Below are 13,216 nucleotides of genomic sequence, written 5' to 3'. Positions count from 1 at the left end.
TATCATTCAAGCCTCTGAAACGATCGAGCCATATGGTTATGGTTCATAGGCGGATCTAGAGAAAGTCTGGAAAAGTATTCATTCTTTTTAACAAATTTATAACTTTTCGTACGACTTAATAATTGTCTTTAAATGAATGTTTGCGTTGCGGATTAATTGTTTATACACACGACATTTACATATATGTTTTAAAACGATGAATTCTTCTACTGCTTATTTCATACTTTAGGGGGCAAAGCTCTAAATCCGCCATTGATGTAGTTTACCCAAGGGGTTAGAACTGGGAGCTCCAAACGAATAAGTGATTTTCTTTATGTGCCTCAATAGACAAATTGATCTAATTAAAAGTTGCATTGTAGATTGTACCCAACCAACATTCAGTCCAGTTATTATGAAAAGAACTTGATTGAAAATGCAACGAGACCTCTTTAAACGAATGCCATCAGATTGTGTAATTGCAAATCCGGCACATTGAATGGGCATTATTATTTGAATGTTAACAATGCCTTCTTCTATACTCATTTATTTAAGTGATATCAATTCAATCAAAATATAGCAAAAAAAAAAAAAAAAAAAGACACACACAGACAAAATGGGAACACGCTAATCACTGGACGGGACGACCTTTCACAATGGCTCTGTCAGCGATGATCACGCTCTCGGGCAAATGGATGTATGTATATGGACTTTGGCCAGATGTTGGCATATCAAAATTAGTGCTTTTAGTTCTTTTTTAAATTCCCTGAATATGGTAGCGATGACAAAGCCAACATAGGCCTGGCCATTCCAAGTTATGTTTGTTTTTACTTTATATATATACATATGTATATATATATGCATATGTATTTATATTCTTTTCATTTTTCTAGTTGTTGGCAAACACAAACTACTCATTGAAAGATGCGTTTAAATATAAATATGACCGTTACGAGCAGAGAGAGTGTGTGTGGCAACGTAGAGGCATGCCGCTCAAGGACATCATGTAGTCGGCAATTAAAAATCAGAAAAACAGAAACAGAAACGAAAATAAAAAACATAAACATCAACAGAAAAACACACACACACAGTTAGTTTCACACACACACACACACACACACTAGTACATATTTGTTGCCCCAGGACAAGGAGCTAACGTAGAAGAAGTGTACACAGAAGTGTGTATATAGCTGGGCTTCGGGGCTGATGCATAAGAAAAACGTGTCAAGCATGGACCAGCCTTCCTTACACCTATCCCCTCCCCCTTTTCCACCTTATGTACACACACACACACATCCCCCTTGAGGTTCATATGCAAGTTTTGTGTTTTTTTATTTTTATTTTGGACTTTTTCGAAAAAGTTGTTCTTGATTAGTTTGAAGTTTTTAACATCGCCCCCCTCTTCACTCCATATCATCCCCTCACGAATTTCTGCTTTTTTACTCTTTTGAACTGTTGCTTTTTGGTATGAAAATTTCGTAAATTACATTATAAATGCATTTTTTTTCTGTTCTTTTCCCTAAACTCTTTGCAAAGTTTTTGACGTATTATTTGTTTAAACTTTTTGTTTTGTTTTATACAGTTACGCACTTCAAAATACATATACTCATAAAATGTATATATGTAAAAGCATAAAGTGTAGAATTTGTTATTAATTCTTGCGCTTCTTTTTTTTTGGCTTTTCTTTGAGTTGAGTTAGTTTCGCAGTTTCAGCGTTTCGCGTTGCGACCGAACCGAACCGAACCGAATGCGGCAACTGAGGCAATGCCAACTGGGGGTAAACCGACGAAAAACCAAAAACAAAAAAGCACAAACCACAAATCGAGAGAATGAGAACCGAATGCAAAAGAAACATTGACTGAGAGAGAGCGCCAGCCAGATAGAGATGGAGAAGTGAAACGAAATGGCAGCTGACGGAACAAAACACACACACAAGGCGCAACAATTTGGCAATGGAGAACGCAATGAAAGCTTTCACCACCCCCTCATCCAAATCGTCCCGTGGGATATTGGCAGTGGGTGGAATTGAGGGCATGGCCTTGAAATTGATATTCAAATACGATCTAAACATTCAACCCCCCACTGAAACAAATTCGCTACAGCTAATTGGATGGTATGAAAACCACTTCTTTAGTTTGGAACGATACTATTGGGATAATGAATCTATATAAAAGAAAGACCTAAAGGGTGACTCAGCTATCAGTCAACTATCAACTGTACGTCTAAACTAATTTTTCTAAATTTATGTTGCTGCTTAAAATAGATTTCACATTTTTATAGTATGCTTTAAATATCTATTGATTATATTATTAAAACAACCAATTAAAAAACTTTAGCATATATTTCCCTTAAAACAATTATGCCAAATTGCCTGACCATGATGTGATGTATATAGTTGCAATAACTGTGACAGAAAGCTAATTAATTTCATGGAAAAAATTTAATTGAAAATCTAAAACTAGGCTAAAAGTATAATAATATAGTCAAAAAAATACAGTAAAAACTAGTTATAACGACAAACTAAGAAATGTTTGGTTGGTATTTAAAAAAAAACTTGTTTGGAATGTCAAGCGACTATATACCGCTTATAACGAAGAAGTTTTATTTAAGATATCAGAGAAACATATAGAACATAAGGAACTAACAGTCCCTAAAATATTTGATATATTTGAAAATTTTCTTTAATATTGATCATATTTCAAATCATAAGACTATCAACTTTATGTGACTTGTCGTTTTTTAAAGTATTAAATAATTACCTATGGATGAATATTTGTTTTTTGTGTCTATATAAGATGTAGGGTATGCGAAAGTTCACCTTTAGAATATTTTTACTTATCTTCTTCAGACACCCATATAAGCCCACACACAGACACACAAACACACACACATACACACACACACACAGTGTAATGTATATGAATGCGCTATTTACATTTTAATTATGTTTAATTTATGACTGCAGAAAGGAAAACGAATTACAGAATGGTAACAAGAGAAAGGAAAATCAGAACAGCGGTAAAAGGCCAAGTAAATGAAATGTGTCAAGGGGCCCCAAGTAAGTTGGCTAGATGGCGGTCGGCTGTCGGCGGTCGGCGGATGGCACTCGAAGCGCTGTACGAAATTCATAATGCAAAAATTACCGCCTAGCTAACTGCTTTTAATTAGCCAACGGAAGTGAAACATATAAAACGTATGTTAAATGGTTTAGCCTTGGTGTTATAAAGAAAAAGAACCTGAAGGTAATCAAAAGGCTTGCTTTGGCTATAGGAAATGATGTATGTTCTTATGGATCAGCCGAATTTTTAATTGGTAATGTTTTATAATTAAAATAACCACACAACCTTAGCACGCTCTAAGTCAGAGTTTTTTTTCAAGCCATCATCCTCGGAAAAACCGCTTTCAATCTAAGGTTTTAATTCAATTTTTAAAAAGATTTCTCTTTAGGATTGTTAGACTTGATTTTGAATTGTTTATGAGATGAAAGGGATATATGTATGTATCTATATAATTAGCAACAACTTCGTTTGCCTCGTTAAGGTTCATTTTTCTGTTTTAATTTTCATTGAAATTCTGTTCTGTTGTATAACAACTGTATTCTAGATCCGCTTTTCCTTCCTTCCTTCCTTCCTTCCTTTCATTGCTTCTTTCGTTTTTTTACTTTCTTCGTGCCATTTGGCTTTGCTTTTACCATTGCTTTCAACAAAGGCAAACAAATGAGCTTACCAATTTAAGTGTAAGACTAACATTTTTCTGCCCTTGTATATCACTTTTATATCTTTTGAGTTCTGACAAAGGCAACAAACAGAACACACACACACACACACACACACACACACACGCACATACCAACGAAGCAGATAATATGCGTTGCTTGGGGGTTGGGGCAATGCGGAGGTGTGAAAATAAACCAGAGCAAACAATAAGAAAGAAATCTTGAGTATTTTTGCTGTCATCGTTACCTTCTTTTTTATTAAAAACAAAAAAGGCAAGAGGGCCAAGTTAACAGCGGCCATTATGTTGTCTTAATACTCTTTATAAAAACCGTTTGTTCATTGACCGCTTCTGTTGGTTTCTATGGCTAATAAACACAATGTGAACTTTGATTTGACCATCTCTGATCTACAGATATTTGGCTATAAGAGCTCAAAAGAAAGGGGTTTACATTTAAAGAATATTTTTAGCTTCATTTTGCTATGTTTGCGAGAAGAGGCAATTAACTTGAATGATAAAAGAAGGATAAAACTGGTTTCTTAATACACAAATAAATTTGATTTGCAATTTCATTCTTGGTTTAACATTAGTTTCCAGACAAAGTAACACTACCCGTTTGGCCAAGAGAAAAGAAAAAAAAAAAAACCATAACGAAAAGGAAGAGTAGACAGAAAAAAACGGAGGCTAACACAGATACTGAAACGGGTAGGACGGTTAGGATGAAGTGTAAAGTGAAGGCATTTTCTCTAACAACAATGCGAATTGAGTGCGAAAAGAAAGTGAAACCATACAGCAGACAAGATTCCTTTTATTCTTCTTAGTTCCCCCCAAACGCGTTTTGGCCACATCCTTTGTTGATGCATCAAGCAAAGAATGTATAGTATAGTATGTACAATATATATGTATGTATGTAGGTTTATGATAAAAGAAAAAGAGTTAATTAGAAAAAACGACATGACGGCAACGGAGATTATGAAAAGGAAAAGGCAATTAGTTGTAACTGCCAAGAAAGTGTGTGGCGGGGGGGAAACAAGAATGATTTAGAAACGCGTTTTATAGGCTTACATCTTTTAGCAGAATATTATGTTATATCCATATTAAACATAAAAAAGAAATAAATGCTTTTCTTGGCCATAAAATCCTCTTCGACTTGTTAACAAGACTTTTATTGCAACTATTCTAGAATCCAAGAATTATTTGTTCCCTGATGTTTTTGGTGTGGATATCTGAACTCAAAGAATGTTAAGGGAAACTGATTTTAATTGATACTTGAATTTCTCCGAGTGCACAGATTAATGGGAATTGCTTACGTAAAACTATACCAAAAGGACATAGTTATCCCATTCACAATGACCGGCCATTCTATGGCTAAATGGATCGAAGGATAACCAAGAGGATAGGTTTAATTTTGTGGGGCAGTGGTCGTTTCGTAGTCGTCAATTGCAATTAAACGCCAGTAGCCACTTGGGAGGCAATTGGCATGGCAAAAAACTAAAGAGAAAAAGGCGTGTCGGCACGCCCTACAGTTGCTGCCACAGTTCAATTAGAGTCAGTTCAAGTCGGTCCCATGGGTAAGATCGAACACGCCTCATCGTCTCTCGACCACATTTCACACACAAACACACACACACATACACAAACAGTAGCCACATGGAGCGTATGAGCAATATTCATATCTCTTGGTTTTAGCCCAAGGCATAGGCATCGGCATCAGCATCGGCATCGGCATCGGCATAAGCATCTCTCTTTTTAAGTGATTTTTCTTGCATATAAATTTCCACATAGTATTTAATGTGAAGAAAAAAATGAAATGTAAGGGCCAAGGGCCACTTTGCCACTGCAGAAGCTAGCGGGGAGCTGAGTTGCTCTTTGGCACGCATGTTGTGAAAATATTTATGAATATTAAAACGAAAACGAGCAACAAGAAAAACAACAAACAGCAAACAAACAACAAAATAAATGCGAAAAAGCTACATATACATTTTAATATTATGATAGAAGGCAAGAAGCAAAAAAACGAATTGGCTTGCTAGAAATGTTTAGTATAAAGAAACAGCAACAAAACGGGGAATTCGAATATCGATTTTGGCCAAAACGATTAACGAATTAAATTCAATTACAAAAGTTACAATTGTGGTTTTGCTCCAGTTCTTATTTATATTCCAAGTCTTAAATATTGAACTCTAGATAACATCATCAGTTTCATCATTTCAGTTTGTTTAGTAAATAGTTTTTCTTTTAAAAATACCTCTTTAGTTCCCATTTGATATTCGAGCAGTTATTAGATTAAACTTTAGTTTTCATTTCATATTTCAACTAGTTCTATTCAAATAAAAGTGATTCACTTCATTTCAGTAGACGAGCTATTTGCTCCATTCATCTCTAACATCTTAAGCCCACAATGAAACCCTTCCCTTTACATGTGAGTGCATGTTGTGTAGGAGTCGATGGGAGTGTATGTGTGTGTGTGAGAGAGAGTGAGTGATATGTGTGTGTGTCTGCTGCAGCACACATTACACACATATTAAATTTATGACTTGAACAAACCAACACAAAAAAGAACTCTTTACAGCGAAAAGCACTAAACATTATGTGCCCACTCTAAATGCTACGCCCACTGGGAACAAAACGGAGAGAGAAAAAAAATCCATCCAGAGATATGTAAAATCATGAAATTCACAAACTGCAAAAAGGAAAAAACAAAATAATAATAAAAAAAAAATAAATGAGTAAGGAACTGAATATACTTACTCCCCACAAACACTCTCTTATGCTCTTTGTCTCTCTCTTTCTCTCTCTGTGCTGATAAATGCGTTAAATGGAACAACAACAAGAATACAGTAAGACGAGGAGAACAGGATCTCTCGACCAGCAGCCAATAAAAATCAATTATTATGCAATAAGCTCATTAAAATGTGGGCCAAGGTAGGCGCAAGAGGGGTGAAGGGAAATCAACCAGAACAGGGCACTTTATTAGCCTCATTAAACGCATGGCAGTAGAGCAAAACACACATACACACAGATAGAAAGAAAGAGAGTGTGTGTGTGTGTGAGAGAGAGAGAGAGAGAAAGAGTAAAAGCCAGGCTGGCAGAAATTCGCCAACTGGAAAAAAACTCTCGAATGAAATTGTGCTCATGATTGCGATTATGGTTATGACTGCACTGAATTATTGCCATAGCAAACTTTACTCCACTCTCTGCTGCTGCCCCCTCCCAAGCCCCCTCCCTCATCAACCATCATACAAGGTTCGTTAAACACCAACGAGTTATTATTAGTTGAGAATCGAAAAGGAACATATCCGTATCGGAATCAAAATCTAATTACCAGGAAGAAGAAGACGGTGTGTGCAATTACTAACTAGCCAAAACTAAACCAAACCAGGGTCAGTTTTTCAAGAGCGCTAATTGCCCTGCCCAGTCCCAGCCATGTTAACTTGCTTTATCTTTTGTTCCAGCAGCCGATTTCAGTTTCTGGAACTTCACATAGTCACAACTGCTAATTAAAAATACTTAGCGAGAGACCGTGGGGAAAATAGGTCATACTTTTTCACATTCCATTTTTATTTTTAATCCCTTGAAATATTTTTTAAATTAATATGTAAATGGAATGAAATGCTTGAAAACAAAATGATTGATTCATTCCATTTGTGTTTTTTATTATTATTATTTTACACTTGCATTTCCATTATTACCAAAGAGAAAGGGAACAACAAAAAATTGGCTGACATGGCGTATGATCGATTTATTTACGCCAACACATCCATTTGCAACATTTAACAATTAAAGGAAAAAGTACATAAGGTATATAAAAAAAAAATAACGATTTAAAAATGAAAAGGTGTTGAAAAAACCAATCGACAACAAGCATCAGCACCAGCAACAAAAAACTTCGGCAAAAAATAAAGTGCAGTGAATTGAAAACTTTGATAACCATACAAACCACGAAAAAAACCAAAAAAAAAAAAAAAAAAGAAAAGGAAAAATTGAAATACATATTTGCAAATATTAAAGAATTTTTAAATTCAGAAAAAGGGAAAGCAAAAACAATATTAAGTCAGACTTTTAGGTTTTATCGTTATTTAAGATTAAATCGGATGTTCATCTGAAATGGCTTCACCAAATCAGATATACAAAAGAAAAATACAAAGAAAAAAATTTAACAATGACCGATATCAAGTGAAACGAGGGTTCATCACTTCTAGATTCTAAGATTTCACATAGATGTATACCAAATGAATTCCACAAATGTTTAAGATTAAACATCGTGGTCAGCTGAAATGGCCTCACCACATCAGATTGACCAAAGAAATATACAAAACGAAGCATAAACAAAATAAGTCATAAAAAATTCAGATTTCAAGTATTGTTTAAAACCAAAGAAACATGCATCCGCACTCTATGGAGAAGCTTAAGACCAAAACGGCGCAATATCAAGTCGCCAACGGTGAGTCTGAAATATAAACAATTTTTAAATAATAAGCAGTTTTAAGAACAAATGTCGCCTCGAGTCTCGAGCCTAGAGTCTAAGAATTCAATTATATACACAACATTTTATTAAATAAAATCAATTCATATTTTGAATTCAACGAATGAGGGATTCTCCCGGAATCTCTATTCAACAAATGAGGAGGATTGGGTTATTTTCCTTTACCCTGAAATCGCTATTCACTCGTTTAACTCCAAAACAATGCTACTTGCTACAAGTGTCAGCTTGTTATAGCTATATTTAGCTAGCAAGTTGGCTTTAGTATTTGATAACTGAAATTTTAGCTAGTCAGTTAACCGTTAGTTAACACTGGTTTGCTACCAAAAAATGAAATCATATCGTCCACAGGAAAATTTGCATACAGCTTGTCGCCAAGCCAGTCATCAGACACCAACATATTTTGTTAGCCATTTTTATGTGAAGGCAACCGGCAACAGGTTAAAGTCCTTCATATGGCTCCTGCCAGCCGGTCTGGCATTTACTTTATATAAGTTTATTGAATTTTGTTATGCTTTGCCAGTCAGTCGTCTGAGTTGTCCTTTGCCATAAATTAACTTTGACTTTGACAGAGTTTTTGTATGTGTGTGTGGGTTTTTTTTTTGCTCTCTTTTGGTTTTCCTTTCATTTTCATTCAATTTCCTTACTGTTCTATTTATGCAGCATCAAGGATATTACGCATACGACCCGTCAAGGACGTCGCCAAAGAAAAGGAAAAGCAAATGCGAGGTGATGTTTAAGGAAATCAGTGCAAATTCGATTAGATAGATCAAACGGTAAGGATTTGCTGTTAATTAACATGTCACTGTTAAGGACAATATCTGTTAAGCATATTTAATGCTCTGTTAGGTATAGCATTATGCTGGTTATTAGCCAATTTATTGTCATTCTTCTCGCCTTATCCCCCCACTACCACCACCACCCTTTTCCCAATGCCCACCGACACAGAATATGGCATATTAGCACGCTTTAATGGCTCAGTAGCAGCACCAGCAGCAGCGGCATATAGAACATGAATATAGAATAGGAGCAAAAAAAAAAAAAAAAAAACCACGAACGAAAAAAGAAAACATATTTTTATTTATGACAAGGCATAAAAAATAATACGTAAAAGTTTTATGGCTCGCCGGGCACACAAATGAAAAATTGGTTTTACACGCCGTCGCCGATGCTTCAATTCCCGTTCTCCTCACCCGCATCCGCATTTTCTGCCACTGCTTACTGGTCCTTCCCTCGGATAATAATAATAATAATAATAATAATGCGGGTCTAAAGAGCAAGAGTGGAAACGGCCAGGAGTTGTAGGCGACTAGATAGATAATGGTGGCATTCGTAGTATGTAGTAATGGCAAAGCATCTGGCTAGCCAACACATACTATGGAACAGCAGTTGGCCCTCCAATGCCTCCTGCTGCCCTTTTTAACAATGTTCAATGAATTATTTCGGTTCGATACGATACGATTCGATTTGGTTCGCCTCGTTTTGGTTTGGTTTGGTTTGGTTTGGTTCAGCTGGCTGGTTGATAATGTCACAACCATGCAAAATGTCAACTCAATCGATGGTTGCTGCCGCTTACCAAATTGCATGAATGGCTAAGATTAATGCCTGAAATTGGACTTAATCATTCGCTGCGACATTATGGAGTAATTGTTCTATTTATAAATTTAAGGACAAGTCAGAGAGCATATTTCGAGGACAGTATTGGGCTTTTTTTCTAGATCAAAACCAAATAGCTGAAACTGCGGGTGAAAAAGTTCAAAAAGACATTTAACATTCAACAAATAATCTGCTTACACTACATCTGACTTTGGGGCATACAAAATGGGGAAAAATAATAACTGCGCCTATTGTTCAATTATTGTCATTATTAGTAGAATGAATATCGTGATTGTATCATCACTAGCACCAACAAAAATGCAAACAATTCTTTTAAACTACGCCTAATTGGAAAACTACGTAAACTTAATTAAGAAATATTTGGTACTGCTCCTTTGATCATTAATCATAATAGCCTATAGTCAGAAAAAATATTGATCCTTTTTCCACCTTCAAGGTTCTACACAGCTTCCCAAGATTTGTTTATTAATTTTGTTTTTAAGTTGCGGACTGAATTTTGTGACTTTTGTGTTTTAAATAGTTTCAAAATTCTTTAGTGGTTAAATATGGAGACCCTGTAAAAACATTTTTACTACTGAGGGCAGAAAATGGTAAGGTCCTGCAACATATCATTTTTAGCTTGGAATTATTCTCTAGTCACATTCATATTATTGGTTTTTTTACAGTTTTCGGGGTCAAATTCGTTCAAAATTGATCGAACTTTCACTAAATTTAATTTTTATAATGTTGAGATAATATTATTACCTCACAACATTATCAAATATCCTTAGCCCAAGGTCTCAACATATTTAAAATAACACCGTAACTTAACGATAACTTTTAAGATTTGCTTATGTGCTTTTTAAGATCTGAGCAATATGATATTTGTATTCGAAAACAAACCAAAAACTTTTAATTATTTATCACAAAAAAGTTGTTGTAGAATAAACATCGTATTCATCTGAAGCGGCTGCACCAAATCAGATGAACTAAAGGAAATATAATACAACTGTACTTTTGTCACAAGCAACTAACCTAGCATATGACTAAAATTACAATCAGCCACACACGTTGTGGAAAAACACTTGTAATTCTAAACTAACCCTTTAGGGCCGATGCCGTGCCCAAAATAGTAATAATTTTTCAACCCTGAATACGTGGGTTTGAGTCTTACTAGAATAAGATCTTCTAAGAACAATTGTTACTTCCTCAAGAGCCTAAGATTCCCTATATAAACTCCGTACTTTTGTAAATAAATACAGTTCATATTTTGAATTCAACGGATGAAGATTGGGTTATTTTCCTTCTCCCTGAAATCCCAATTCAGTAGTCAAATATGAAGAGAAGAAACGCAAATTGTACAATAGTCCATAATATAATTTGTGTCCTGCAGCAGATACTAAAGCAAACGGAATGTAGTGTATCCTTTTACAATTTATGCACATTTAGATTCATTTACGTTGTCTAACTAAGCTTCGCTATGCTCCTTCTCTAGCCGCTTCAGAATGGTTGAAAGAGAAAACTAATGGGTGAAATTCAAATGGGTTGCGGGTTAGTCAAATTTTTTGAAATGTCATCTACTGACATTCTGCACTCTCGACATTATCAAGAAGTGTGTTTTTCTTAGCAGTAAATCTAATGGAAGGAGCAACAAGAGCAAATGGAATAATGTGGATGATAATCTACATAAATGTATGCAATGATTTATGATATATGCTCTGAAAAAGTGGCAAAGTGTATAATACACAAACGTGGATTTGACTCTACTGCCAAGACCGTCCATTCGTTTGATGATGTATGTAAATGTGTAATTCGATTCATTTGACGGCCAAGAGTTGTAGTCATTGAAGGAGTAGAAGAAGGGACTCAGTGACTTGTCAAAATGGGATAATGCTTTTTGCCTTGAATTGACATAACTTTGGCATGTTTGATATGCGATGTGATGGGATGCGAGTCAAGTTCAAGTTAAGCTATGCTGTTCAGAGTTGAGTTGAGAAAGTACTAGTTATGTATACTCAATGATGGCCTTGTCATCATTGGGTCCAGTCTCGTCCAGTTGAGTCGCTTCACAAAATGTCGCTTGTGCGTGTGTTTATTATTAATAACAACATTGTTAAAGCCAACACAGAGACCACAGACCTTTCTCTTCCTTTGCCCATGTCATATCGAGAGGCTCTCCCTCTCCCTCTCCCTCTCTTACAAGTTTGTTGGCTCATTGGGGCCGTATTTCAGGGTTCTCGATTGCGTTTGTTTGTTTGTTGTCCTGGTTCTTGTCCAGTCGACTGTCAGTCAATCAAATGATTGAGAGTGAGCCTTTGGCCTTTGACCGGCTGTGTTATACCCCCTTGTGATTTCAATTGCTTATTTTTGGCCAGATAAAACGCTGCGTCATCGCTATCATTATCAGCACTTTTAACGGCACTGTCAGCAGAAAATTGTTAACCTTTTTATACCCTATACCACCAGTTACACCCACCCAAAAAAAAGTAACCATAGAATGAAATGTCAAAATTCTTGAACAATGCATACTCAATTTTATAAAATTTCATTCGACCACTTAGATTCAAGTACCCTAACAACATGTTTTTCCGTTGATTAGGATTATTTTTTTTTAAACACCCTTTACACACTTGATTGGACAGGGTATATCCAAGTCGGAGCACTTTATTGTTGGGACATTTTCTTTCTTTTTTTCTGGCCAACTCGACTTTTTTGCCCTCCTAAAATTATGCAACATAAACTAAAAATTAAACAGACAAAATACTAAACAAATATTGAAAGGGACGGGGGAAGCTGGCGAATGGGCGAGTGGGCGGATGAGAAGTAAGTGGGCAACCACAAAACCAGGCGTAAACACTTTTTTGGCCAAAAAGCAGAACAAAACTAAGAGACAAAGTTTTTGGTCTCTTACTCTTACCCTTACTCTGGTGTGTGTGTGTGTGTGTGTGTGTTAAGAGGCATTTAAGAAGTAAAAAGCTACCAAAAGTTTGTGGCCAAAACTGCCTCCATGGACTGTGTCTCTTTTATCGTCATCCTCGTAGCTGTCGTCGTCATCATCATCGTCATTGTCATCATCATCATCATCGTCTACTCCCACCATTCCATTCTCAATTCTCTTCTGTTTCTTGACGATTATCACAAAGTTCAGTTTGGTTATTTTTTCTTTAACAAGATGTGGCAGATGTTCTGAACTGGAAACTGAAGAGAAGCTGTTGACAGACACATAAATGAATCTTAAACACAGTTCCCAAGAGTTAACTCCACTTAACCCGCTGATGACTTCTCAAACCCCCACCATACACACACACACACACACACAAACAGAGAGAGAGAGAAATGTCCCGCAGCCTTATACAACTCTCATCACATATTTATGATGAAGACTTTTTCTGACAATGGCACAGAAAAACACACACACTCACACACACAAGAGAGAAAAAGAAGGGG

General features: G+C 35.9%; 1 protein-coding gene across 1 annotated transcript in view; it reads right to left on the bottom strand.

Moving 5' to 3' along the window:
• Window positions 1-13,216, bottom strand: part of LOC6648594 (mannosyl-oligosaccharide alpha-1,2-mannosidase IA) — a 58,965-nt gene that overhangs the window by 13,796 nt on the left and 31,953 nt on the right. The window lies entirely within an intron of this gene.

This window comes from Drosophila willistoni, unplaced genomic scaffold (genome assembly GCF_018902025.1).
Source record: "Drosophila willistoni isolate 14030-0811.24 unplaced genomic scaffold, UCI_dwil_1.1 Seg143.1, whole genome shotgun sequence".
In the NCBI taxonomy this organism is placed as follows: domain Eukaryota; kingdom Metazoa; phylum Arthropoda; class Insecta; order Diptera; family Drosophilidae; genus Drosophila; species Drosophila willistoni.
This window is presented reverse-complemented; position numbering and strand designations above follow the sequence as displayed.